This window comes from Cephus cinctus, unplaced genomic scaffold (assembly GCF_000341935.2).
Source record: "Cephus cinctus unplaced genomic scaffold, Ccin1 Ccin1_scaffold0299, whole genome shotgun sequence".
NCBI classification, from domain to species: Eukaryota; Metazoa; Arthropoda; class Insecta; order Hymenoptera; family Cephidae; genus Cephus; species Cephus cinctus.
Window position 1 is genome coordinate 179675 of NW_014333002.1, and position 13057 is coordinate 192731.

The window sequence follows — 13057 nt, forward strand, 5'->3', positions numbered from 1 at the left end:
GGGGGGGGGGGGGGGGGGGGGGGGGGGGGGGGGGGGGGGGGGGGGGGGGGGGGGGGGGGGGGGGGGGGGGGGGGGGGGGGGGGGGGGGGGGTGAGATGCCTGTTTCTCTCTCTATTTGGCCAGGGTACACCATCACCACCCTCGTGAGTCACAGATCGCACTCAGCAATCCCCTAAACTTGATGTCGAAGCCCCTGAAACTCACGCGCTCAAATCTATGAAAACGCCTCTTGATCTTGCCTGAGGCGACAACATGAGTCGAATGGAAAGCCAATGGTTTCTGGTCACGGTTTTCAAGGGAGCGTCATCGCGATCTTGATGCTTCTGGACATAATAAGTTATAGTCGTGAAAGATCGTTCAAGTGAGTAAACGAAAATTTTGGGTTCCTGCAGAAATCTTGTTAGGGGTTGGTTTGTCTCTTGGGACACGCTTAATTAAGATTAAGGGATAAGAATGACCATATGGAAGAATGATGGTTATAAATAATTTTTGGCCACTATTTCGTTATGGTGTATATAAATAATATTGTTGTTGTTGTTGTTATTATTGTATTGAATGAGACGAAGGTGGATAAAATTAAAGTGCAAAGTGCAAACGTTCGCGGTGTGAATGGCTGGTTAACGAGGGTGAGTGCAGATGCTATGGTGAGCGTAAAGGGATGCTGGATGAGCGTAACCCCTGAAGACGACGCGGATCAGTCAATTCCTCGTTAGAAATTCCACGTAATCATATTCGAGCAAATAATTCGTTAGGTTCGTTCTGCGGTCTGTTCGTTAGTATAATTAAAATAAATTCAAATGACTTTCTTGTCCCTCGTCTTGCCATCTTACCCACTCGCCACCCTTAAAACCGGATAGCCAAGCTTCGTAGAGCCACGGAGCCTTGTCCCTACGTTCGGGGGTGTCAGGGGACCATTAGGTGGGAGAGAGGATTGGTAGCCCACGCTGTTGTCTCTCATCTTCATCCCTCCCTTCGCTCGTGTCTTCCTTCTTAAATCCGTTGATTAGTGCAAAAATCCGCTTACAAATTAAATACAGCCTCCGTAAAACCCCGGGCGCAGTGCCGAGTCGTCGCAACGCCTGTGGACGTCAAGAGAGTAAAGGAAGACGGTGCAATAAGGAAGGAGGACCGAAGGGAATAGGAAAAAGAGAAGGAAGCGGAGATGGGGCGAAAGCTGAAGATGGTGCAATGGGTGGGGTAAGAGGATGCTTTAATATCTTAAGTAAACCTGGCCAGGAGGAAAAAAGAAAAAAAGAAGAAGAAGTAAGTCGCGCCAGAGAAAAAAGAGAAGAACCAAGGGAAAATAGGAAACACAAGCAAGGAATTAAAATACGGAACGAGAAGAAACATCCTAGAGATATAGGGTGTGTCGAATACATGATTTATAAAAAAAAAAGTTCAAAATCGTACAATGTAAAAAAATTGGGATAATTTTGAAAAAATAATTATCACGATGAATAAATTATCTCACATACTTCACTGTACCGCGTATCCCACAGTAAATACGTGTTCTAGCTAGACCGTTAATTCGCGTATAATAAATGCCACTGATACTTAGAGCCACCCGTTATAGAATTGCCGTAAAAAGAAGCGAAGACCTGGTTTTCTTAATGAGAGTACAGAGTAAAGCTTTCTTTGCCAGCGATTCGAATATCGGATCGGCGTTCGGGTTCGCGGCCCGTGTAGACTTTTTTCCGGGAGGGCGCGCGCACTGAAATGCTTCTTGTGTAAGTAAAAATCTAAAGTGACTACCGAGATCTAAGTTTTAATTAGTTTATCTTGGCCGCGTGGCTATTGAATATTTATAAGGCATTGCTATATGGCTGGGGATGAGGCTGCGTCATGGTTAGAGGGGCGAGTGGGAGGGAGGGAGATAGAAAGGACGGAAGGGATTCAAGTAGGGAAAAGAGATTGAGAGAAAGACTCCTGGAAACCGTGGAAAGGGACCGGCTGGTGGTTTTGTCATCGGGATGAAAAATCTTGAAGGACTTTATATCCAGTGGAAGACAATTGAGGCGTCTCTTGATTAATCCCGATTCAAAATTCCCGCCAAACGCGATACTCGTATGTAGTGTTTTTTAATGTTATTTCGCTTTAATTACCACAGAGTGTCCTTCATGGATTCTGCACAGTTTCACCAGGAGCTACTTCAGCAACCCCTCGTCCTGGTATTCCTGACAAATTTATGTGGGTCCTGGACCTCTTTCTCGTATAACTCAGTGGGCGACCCTCGAGCAACCCGTCTTGGTCGTCGGGAAGCGTCTCGACGTGCAGGAATATCGCGAAACAAAAACAGATAAAACGAAACGAAAATCAGGGAAACGCACACGGGGTTACGTAGTGCGTGGTCCACGATTCAGGGGATGAGGATGCTGACGACAAGGACTAGATGACGTATATACAGTCTATACATACGTGTACGGTACTAGAGGGTGGAAGGAATCTATAAGTCTATAAATCTGTCTTTCCGCCAGTAAGGAAGGTACAAGAAGAGAAACTGTCGCATAAATTTACGCAAAAGTATAACAGAGAAAAAATTGAGGAAATTATTCTGAAAATTATTCAAAAGCCTCTGCCGTTTCTATGAAGTGTATCTAAAAATAAATGTAGCCGTTGCAAACGCGTCTGCACGACAATAAATAAACGTCGGTGCCTCTGGTTGTCAGTGCGATTAACGCGATTTGCAAATCAAAATAAAACGTCGACAATTCCGCAACGAAACGTCCTAGCTAGGAATACAATTAGCGCGGAACACGTATAGCTGCGAAATGGCGGGAATTTCGAAATGGCTGACCGATACAAGGCTCGCTTACCGCAACTCGGCTGCTCGATTCGCATTGAAGCGATTGGTACGTGTGTTTCGCACGTGCAGTTGGCATGCCTGGATTTTTCAACTAACGTTATTATACCCCAGGGACTCGGTATACCTCATATACCATACCCAATGGGGATATTTCCCATGGACGATCTACCTACGTGCATTCCGACTTGTCGATTTGTATTTACATTTTAATAACACTTCACAGAGGTAGATACTAGTAGCTGTACGGTTATCACTGATAGTGGATGCTACATGTTTATGCGTCCTTCACCGTATATAGATATATTCATATATTATTTTATTACAGTATACCAGTGGATATTCTTGATGTTTCTTAGCCTGTACATGCTGGGCATTTAAATTCGACAGATTCTATATGTCACGTAGTATATACCATGGAAATCTATGGGGGAAGTTTTTCTGTCCTGGGGCATTTTCCATGAGCATTTCTCGTCACCCCATGCGGAAATATTTGCATGCGAAAAGGCACCCTCCTGCCTCACCTTCACGGTGATTCTTTGCGTTATCGAGTTACCCATAGGAAAGCTTGACGATTGTCGATGAATTTTTCGCGCGTGAAATCCTTGTGGATTTTTTCTCTCGTATGGTTCCGTAAAGAGGGAATGAAAATATTTTTTTTACCAGCGGCGAATCTTCTTTAGGGTATTACCCTAGTTATTGTTGAACTTTTGAATATTTAAAATTCTAGAAATATTTCATGGATTTCATATACATAGTTTTCCGTGATACCTGGATATGTTGTCCGTAATGGGGGTTGAGGCACGTTTGGTGCCTGGTCGGTCCTTCGAAAATCATCCCCTGCCTCTCGCACCCAGCCTTGTATGGTTTTGGAGGTTGATATTGGTGGTTGATTATCAATTTTCTACCAATTTGACTCCACTTGTAGCGGCGCCGGCTTTTGTCCCGCTAATCACCCCTTGGGTCCTATTCTCCCTGTTCTGCGTGTCCGCACCCTCTCGCTGTCCTGATCTGCTTTGCATATTACCATGCAATAATAGGTATATCATCCAGGAACACATAGATGGGTATCAGGGATGGTTTTATTCATATTTTTTTTTTCCATCATCCCCTCCGCCCATTGAAATATCAAGGGTGGCTCTGGGTCAAATGTCAAATCACTGTGATATTAAAAACTAGAGAAATTCGGGATGAGAATCCAAAGCGCGTGATCCTGATGTATTAATCGAATTCGGCTCGAGTAAAAGGGTGATGCACAAATGAGTGATGCTCAAACCCTTAACGTGCCTCGCATTATCAAAATTCGTCGGATTAGCCAATAGACGGAATGCCCGGATACCAAAGAGAATTGAAAAAAAACTTGAGCTCCTCTTAGTCTCTCCTCACGATGGGGACATAATAAATAATGCTTCCGACTCCTGGACAGAAGTTTGCCAGTTTTGCACGTGTGTGGTCCCTCGTATTCGCAGTATGTAATACGCGCTCACGTTCGCGATTCCCGGTTTGGCATTGGATCGCATTCCTCCCGGGAAGTCGGACGTCTGTGAACGATGTGCCCCGAGCAATGGCGACGCCATGCACCGTGCAGGACGTCGCGAATTCTGATCTCGTACGGCGGCGTAGCTTGACTTCTGTGATCCCAAGATTTTTTGAAATATCCTGTATTGTGTATATATATATATATACACACACATATTACATAGTATAGAAATAAATACAAGGTTCTGTGAATAACGATCACTCATTTGTGGAATGGCGCGAAGTCATTACAGGGAGGGATAAAATTAATTTTTATCGTATGTACCAGGAGACGATACAAATCACTTCCTGAAGGATACGCGTATCACTGTTTTTATTCGATCAAAAATGAAGAGGACGAGCGAGGAGAGATGATGCCTAATTGGGCAGCGGAGTAACTTTTTTATAATAACCAAGACAGCTCGGTATCTCGACACCGTAGAAGCCTCATTTAATTGGCAGATCCTGAATTCGTCTCGAAGACGCAAGTATTATTGACGTCCCTTCCGGGAAATCATAAGAGGGAACCCATAGCTATATGGTTTCTTTTACCCGGTTCATCCCTTCGCCATAAACTCTCCTTTAATTCTATGGTTTGCCAAACAACGGGGGGATCAAAAGCTGACGCTTATGGGATCAGTGATCTGAAAACCTCCTGTTGTTTCAGCTGATTCTATTCTCACAGAGGGTTATACGTTATAGGCCACATTGAAATTATATTGTAGTTAAAGTCGTGAGAAATTTTTTATTTTTTTTTTATCTGCCGGCAAAAAATCATATTAGAATTTCTTATAAACTGGTATCAACATAATCCATGTTATTGATACGTATCAAGGGATACCTTGTTTCAGTTGAGTTTATTCTCACACAGAATTATACGTTCTATATGGTGCATTCGACATATTGAAATTATATTGTAGTCAAAGACGTGTAAAAAAGGTATTTTTATTAAAAGAAAAAAATCCTAATTGATCCTTACTAGCGTTTTTAGAATTCTTGATAAACTGACACCAACATAATCCTTGGTATTTGTACATACCAAAGGATACCTGGTAACCACTCCGACACTGTTCTGCATACAATGTAAGAATGCAATGGCTGCTTTGCCTCGTTGAAAGACTATAACCTAACCTACCCTTGGTACCTTTTTTCTTGGTACTCCGTTCTCTGAAAGTGGCTCGCGGTATTATTCTCATAGGAAGTCTCCGCCATAATTACGATCGCCTTCGAGTGTCTGGCTCGTGTCGTGCATAATAACGTCTTCCACTAGGAAGGATACCTCCATTTGGTAAACCCCGGCCCGAATGGTATATACGAGCCATAGGAGGAAATGCTTCGGGATATGGATGAAGATACCGGCGTTGTATTAGTACCAGATATACCGTATAGAAACAATATATTTGATATTGGTGATAATTTTCAAAAAGAATTATTCGAACGAGCAAGATTGGCCGACTGGATGAAGATACGTCTGAAAAGTTTATTCGGGGCATCGCCGACTATTTCTTTCCATGCAAATGTCGCTCGGTGAGAATGAAAGCTGAGCGGCGATTCGCAGAGCATTAAGCAGAACAAACGGCAACGAGCAACGTAGCGTAGTCTGGACGATAAAGAATCCAGGAAAGTCTCCTCTGATTTTTCTCCTGGAGGATGGAAGAAGAATACAGCGAGGGAGAGAGAGAGAGAGAGAGAGAGAGAGAGAGAGAGAGAGAGAGAGGAGAACATTAGCATGGAAAAAAACATCCCGTTAGCGGGACACGCGAATTATGCTAATGCTATGACGTTATTTCTTTTTTTAAACTCTATCACGTAATTCTGCAGTGGTTATCAGGGACGCGTTTCGCTGTGATTCGTAGGATACTTATTGCACTGCGTTCTGCAGGGGAGAGGCACGATTAAACGTAGTTTTAGATTTCGCTTGATTTACGCGTCCCTTATTTATAGTGTTTATCTTGTGATATTAGGTATAGTCGGTTGATGAATTGAATATTCTTTTTCGGACATACCAAAAATAACGAAGTCTCTGAGTCACTATTTACATGCGTATAAAATTCTTGCTGTATGGTAAGTGCATGGTTTTCGCACTGAGATATATTTTATTTGTCTATTGTCAAATATATTTTCTTGATTTTATAGAGAACCACGTGCGATTTTTTAATACCAGGATTTCATCGTTTGTGAACTGTCAAAATATTTCATTGAACTCGTGGACCGACTACACGTGACTTTAATAGAATTTTATTTTATTTCTTGCGTCCTCGGTCGTTCTTCATAACTACGAAGTCCTTTATTCCACAGATAAGGAGAAGCCGGAGATAATACGTTCTCCTAAAAATTCTGCGTGGCTTTCGGCAATAAACAGTGTATCACTGTTTCGCGGGACATTAAATGCCGCCGAGTTGAATTTCCCGCGAACGTTACGTAGCCGTAGTCGGGTAAGTGTAAAGAAAGTTAAATTAATAACCATTAGCAAAAGCGTCGCGACGCCCCACTGTACCGTGAATCCGATTTAAATCATGCGCCTCTAGCAAGATGCCAACGTGGCTGAATGGCTGATTACGATTTTTATTAAGAATTTTGGCAATGTCTACCGGACGACCAAAATGAAATGTAAAAGAAAAAGTGTTGCGCAACACAGAGTAGGTCGCACCGCGTCGTAGCTCACGATTACGACAATCCCCAGGACACGATCGACGACAACAACGACAACGAGGACTGCAGCAGCATCATTTGTTGCACCCAGCGACTGATGGATGGGAGGCCGCCCGTAATGGGAAACCCATGCATGGTCGTTCGCCACCCGCATAAAATTAACCCGTTCGTTCGCGTTCGTTTTAATTAACGAAACACCGAGAGCATCGCACGCCAGAGCGATCCTCTTCATGCCGCTTCCGAGAGAGAAGCCACATGGTCAACGATACGTATAGGGTGATCGTTAATATCGTAAAGAAAAAAAAAATTATCACCCTGAAAAAAAAGGTCTAATGAATATATAAGGTAATATAATTATATATTTAAAAAAAATTTTTATACGATAACAAAAACTTTTTTTGAAAACTATAAATATACACCATAGGAATTCAACTACATCTTCGAGCATCAATCGTGCAAGGATTGTTAATTACTCGGCGTGCTTTTCCAATGGATTCCCATAGGTTCTATAAGGTGAAAGAGTTCCTGGTGGTTCCAGGAACTACGTCGAAGAAGCCGCCATTGCTATACACACCGTGGCTACTTGTAAGGGTTGGCGAGGCACGATGATGTCTTTATCCCATATGGTGAAACGTGTGGTGGGATTCTTAGTCTGCACGTAGAGGATGGATCAGGCTTGTGTAAGGGGGATATAGGCGCCATGCGAGCATGCACTGTGCAACAGCCAAGGGTCCCGTGGGGTCAGACAGTCACGGAGTTAATTAGACGCTGTGCTTCGAGAGCTCACGTGGCACGAGGCTCAGATATCAATCGGTTCGCTGCCGAACCTGGATGGGAGTCATGCTGTAGGATGAAGGAGTCAGGATGCTGGACCACATCGCACTGCCATATTTTCCCAGCTCTTCGTATTGGGATAGTCGATCATTCATGGATCAAGATGATCCTTAGAGAAGATGCTGATAATGATTAATTTTTTTTTCAAATTTAATCCCTAGCCCAGCATCCATTCTCCATTCGTCCTAAATCAATTCCTAAGATCAGACTAGGCGCCTGCCGAGACATTCTCAACTGGACTTCCGGTTTTCTGATGTTGTTTGAGATTTTTGAAAATTGCTTCTAAATGAAGTATACTGGCATGTATACGATTTTGACGATTTTTTTTTGTCCGATGATCATGGTCCAAGCTTAAGGAGATACTGTCTCGGAGGATGCTGCGCAAAGAAACTAGTTTACGCACGGCTAACTCCACAGGGTTTTCGCCGAGTTAATTATCTCGACTAATTCGCTTCGAGATAGGAAAGCGGGATGGTCCTGGCTCTTCTCCGTCCATCAGTCGATCCAGTAACAACCACTCCAGCTTTACCTTTCCTTCCTGTTTCTTCATCTTATATTTCCACTTCTTTTTCTTTTCTCTCTTCTATCTCTTCTTCCTTTATCCTCCGGCACTTCCACCCCCTCCTGACCAGCTAACCCAACATCCCTGCTACAGCGACGAATCCTCGCTCGCTATCTACAAAAACCCAGCCACATTTATACGACCTGATTACGGTCGTTGCCAACTGTTAAATCCAAAGGCCTGACTCCACGGGTGGCAAACGTAAACTCTGCTTCTTATTCTTCTTATCACGATTCTCAGTCTCCCTTGTTCCTTCCTCTGCTCGTGCTGCCCGTATACCTTCGCACTCTATCTCACTGTCATTACCTTGATCTAAACTTTATAGGTACTGCCATCATCAACTTGCCTACTGGTAATACCATACAATTTTAACGTTTCATCCTGCCCTTGGTACATAGACACGCTGCCAACATGTTTTTGGCTTCTGTGACTGTGTATATGGTAAATTGAAAAATTCTGCATAACATCCTTCCACGTTGATCACGATCGATACAAAAGACATGAGATATCGTTCCTGCGAGCCAACCATATAAGAGACAAGGACATTCCAGATGCTGTACCAGGGAGCCAAGTTGGTCTCTGCTCGCAGCAGTATGGACACAGGGGAAGAAAGAAAAAAAAAGTCAAGAGAACGCTGCTGCCAGCTTCACCTATATAGTCAGACAGATCTGAAGATCGAACCGATCAGGAACACTTGGGATATTGATCGGTTCCTGATAGAACCCTTACAGCAGAATCTAAATTTTTCGAATTGAAAATTACATGATAATTTTTTGTCATTCGAATATTATCGGTGTTTTCGGGCGGACGTTTCGAGACAATGATTTTGTACAAGTACCACTGGAATCGAGCTGATTTGGTAAATAATAAGAGTGGTGAAATTGAGGGGGTGAGTAACGAGAATTTAGGGGTAGGTTTCGACGATACTTGACTTTTCGCTAAGGGTAGTGTTGTGCGTTAAGGGAGGATCTGATCGTGGGATGTGTGTACGTACGGCACTGGGGGACGGAGAGAGAGAGAGTGAACGTATCTTCGAGAATGAGTATATAAGAGAATAAGGATAGCGAGAGAGAGAGAGAGAGAGAGAGAGAGAGAGAGAGAGAGAGAGAGAGAGAGAGAGAGAGAGAGTGAGTAAGAGAGACGAGATGTGAGAGGCTGCCGCCCCCGGGTCGTTGGAGATGGAAGCAATAGGGATCAACTAGTATGCAAATCGCATGTAAATATCGCTCACTCTTCCCATCCCAGCATCCCTCCCTAAAGCCTTCAACCCTCGGAGGACCGATGAGAAGAAATCAAAGCAAAGAACAAAGAGAGGAGACGAATCTTTCTCATCTTTCGACAGTAGTCACTGAAGCTCGCAATCAGACTTTCTACCTAGCTGTACTCGGCGTAGTTATTACTCACCTTCTATAGACCGTACCTGAATACCAGGTTCTCTGATACATTAATGACTTCCTGGTTCGAGTGAATGAAGATTGTACCCTTATCGAGATAACGATAAAAATTCGGTGATTTATAAGAAAAAATGGCTGTCTTCGTGATAAATAATTTTTTCCAACTTTTTTTCAAGGTAAGTTTCAGTATATGTACTGCAGTACTGCTAACATTATCGTTACGCTGTTATCAGGCGGGATCAAACGTTCAAGGATTCGAATGGCGAATACCGGAGTCTCAAGGATAAGTTTCACACTGGAGGGTTGGTTGCCTACCAACACTCTCCTAAGCTCCGTGGCAGCTCGTGCTAATTGGGAGATTAACACCGTGCCAGCCAGGGATAGCGAAGTCCCACACAAACCCTTCGGCAGGGGTGAGTTTACCTATCTACACTGAAAACCAACCCTCGTTCGACGGCTCTGCATTTTCCTCAGGACCAAGTTTGTACGTTAGATATATATGTATATATACACGTATATGCCGAGAACGCATATCGTTCCTGAGTCTCACTCTGGCTTTTGGATGATCCTTAATATTTAAGAAAATGTAGAATAACGCTCACGGATTTACCGGATGCATCCGTCCTTTGTTTCCGAATAAATTTGAATGAAGAAAATATTTGTATTATTTGAGAAATTCAAATTTTGCAAGGCTGACTGTATTTGGTTGTAGAATTTTTTTCTTGATTCTACAAAGAAGAGGGTTTTCTTTAATTCTTCTTTTTTTCTTCCCTGCGCAATCTTATGAAATTGCACAAATTCCTGCTAACCTTTTTATAATGTACTCTGCTTAAACTAAACCGGCAATTACTGACAACCGGCACGGCAATATTCGCGAGATGCTTAAAATCCGAGTAATCGTGTCGTTTATAATCCGCCATCTTTGCAAACTTTCTTATTCGCGAATCAGTGAAGTTGCCGTCTACGTTAATTGTACTTTCAGCTATACTTCCCACCCTTTGTAACAGGGTGATACTGTTACGCGTAATTACGAAATATGCGAATGATACTTCTGTTGGCAAGTATATCTATATGTCTGATTACAAAGACGATACAGAGAATTTGAAAAATCATTTGTTTCCTTTCTATTTTAAGATTCCAAGTTTAGGCCAGTGTTAATTATTGGTATCATATCATAAGTTCCGTGGGTAAAATACACATGGTACTTTTCTGTTTCCGTTTTTCCCACGAAATCCTGAGAATTCGCGAGAGGAGCTGTATAAGTTTTAACCGAGCGAGTATTAGTCGGAATTATATAAAGACTCCTGTCTTATTTGCAGAGACCGTCGCCAAGGGTGGGGTGCCGTCAGACTTCGGAATGCTTCTCCTGCCTCCAGGATTCTGAATCCTCCTGACTTCTGGTAAGACCTCTAACTCCTCAGGTATTTTCATCTTATTCTCCGGTCTTCGCACCTAGGATTACTTCCAGAGCCTTTCTCCATCCTTCTCCTGCAGCCCTCCCTGTTCTTGAGAACTTGTCGTTTTACTCCCTTTTTACCAGCCCACCCCTCCCATGCGAAATCTACTTCACCAACCTTCTCGAAATGCCCGTTGAACTCCTGCTGGTGGGCTTTGACTTTTCGAGTCTTCGACTTTGCATGGAAACCGCCGTCGTATCGTAGAATTTCGAATAAAAATAGGGCGATAGTTCCATTTTCTAATAGATAGTATCCGATTATGCAGAGTGGTCCAGATCTAAGTAGATAGTCCTGACAGACGTTTGAACTCCTTCTATGAATTATTTGGAGTTGTTCGCCATTTTGAAAATTCGAAAAGGAAATGGAATCTGTAATGTAGGCGAGATTTGCTAGAGGGTGCCGTTTTCTATGCAAAAGGGTTGAAAGCGTCAGTCGAGCATGAGGGGATGAGATCTCGTGGTCGTCGTGTCTCGAGGGGTAGGTAAAGTATAGTGGTTGCAGCCGACGGCACGTTTTAATAATGCCTCCCCAGAAGCGGAGGAAGAAGTTTAACGAAGATTGTGCCAGATACTTTTAATTGCAATTCCTCCTGCTACCAACTCGACGAAGACGAGGCAGACGTTAGGGGGCGAGTGAGGGTTGGTACCAGAAGTGGGAGAGTGCTGGGTGTTGGTAGCAGAAAAGTGAGTGGTAGCGGTTTAAGGGTAGAAGCAGCAGAGAGAAGAGGAAAAAAAACTACAGAAATCCTTCCTCTGATTTTAATCACCCTTGTATCTTGACTAAACTACCCCCTATAGCCACCAGACTCTCCTCAAGTGCTTTGTTATTTCGCAAAGAGTCCAACTCGAAAGAAATTATTGCCTTTGATGACTTTCCTTCTCGTTTTCATCCATTCTTCATCTCCTCTTCGTTCTCTCCTTCTATTTTTCATCCCTCTTTCTTCCCTCCATCATCCATCCGTTTACAAGCCTCTTTGATTAACTTCCGCCACGCGGATTTCAATTTATCCCCAAGAATCTTCGGGGCTTTAAAAGAGTAATATGAAGATGGTAAATAATATCCTATATCAATCTTGCGGATTTAATTAAGATTCTTAATGAGCATCCTATCACGGTAATATTAAAAGATCGAAAAAGTATACCACTATATATATGTATACATATATTATATAACATACGCATTATAATATCGAAATTAAGACAACAAGAAGTTAATAATTAATTTATTATTAAATTATCTAAAATAATTAATCAACATCAGGTAGTCCCATTCGGTTCTCTATATCCATTTTGGTACAGTATACAAAAGGATGCCACAGAGAGAGAGGGAGAGAGAGAGAAAAGCGACGCTTAAGCGTCATCCTCAATGGAGCTACTAGCCATGGTATATCCTATGGAGAATAGGTACGGGGAAGGCTTATGGGGCGCGGATATAATGTGAAGTCTAAAAATCAAAACACATTAATCTCGGGCACGTGGCTCGATCGCACGCTGGTAATACCACCCTCTACCCAAACCCAACCCCTAACCTTTTCACTCTTCCCCCCCATAAACCGTCTACTCACCGTTGTTACCATTAGGCTCCAGGTACCATAACCCATAGCTATAGTACAACGGTTTGAAGTACTTCAGGAAGACTTTTCTAAGGTCTACGCGATATATAATAGAAAAGTGCAGTTATCCATCGCGCGATAACTGCACAAGGAGGTCTTGCAAGAAAGCGACATAAATGCATAAATGAATAATCATAATGACGGCTCAATGTTTTCGCGTCATTTATATTACTGCGTTAACTCATACGTTGGACATTGATAAATAGTATTGACTGTATAGATATACCG

At 42.9% G+C, this 13057-nt stretch overlaps 1 protein-coding gene across 7 annotated transcripts in view; it reads right to left on the bottom strand.

Moving 5' to 3' along the window:
• Window positions 1–13057, bottom strand: part of LOC107266170 (protein downstream neighbor of son homolog) — a 127649-nt gene that overhangs the window by 21707 nt on the left and 92885 nt on the right. For 2 of the 7 annotated variants that reach the window (XM_025083359.1, XM_015736386.2), the window contains one exon: window positions 3572–3811. The exons of the other annotated variants lie outside the window; for them this stretch is intronic. The gene's annotated coding sequence lies outside the window, so the exon portion shown is untranslated. The remainder of the gene's footprint in view (window positions 1–3571; window positions 3812–13057) is intronic. 7 annotated transcript variants of the gene reach the window in all.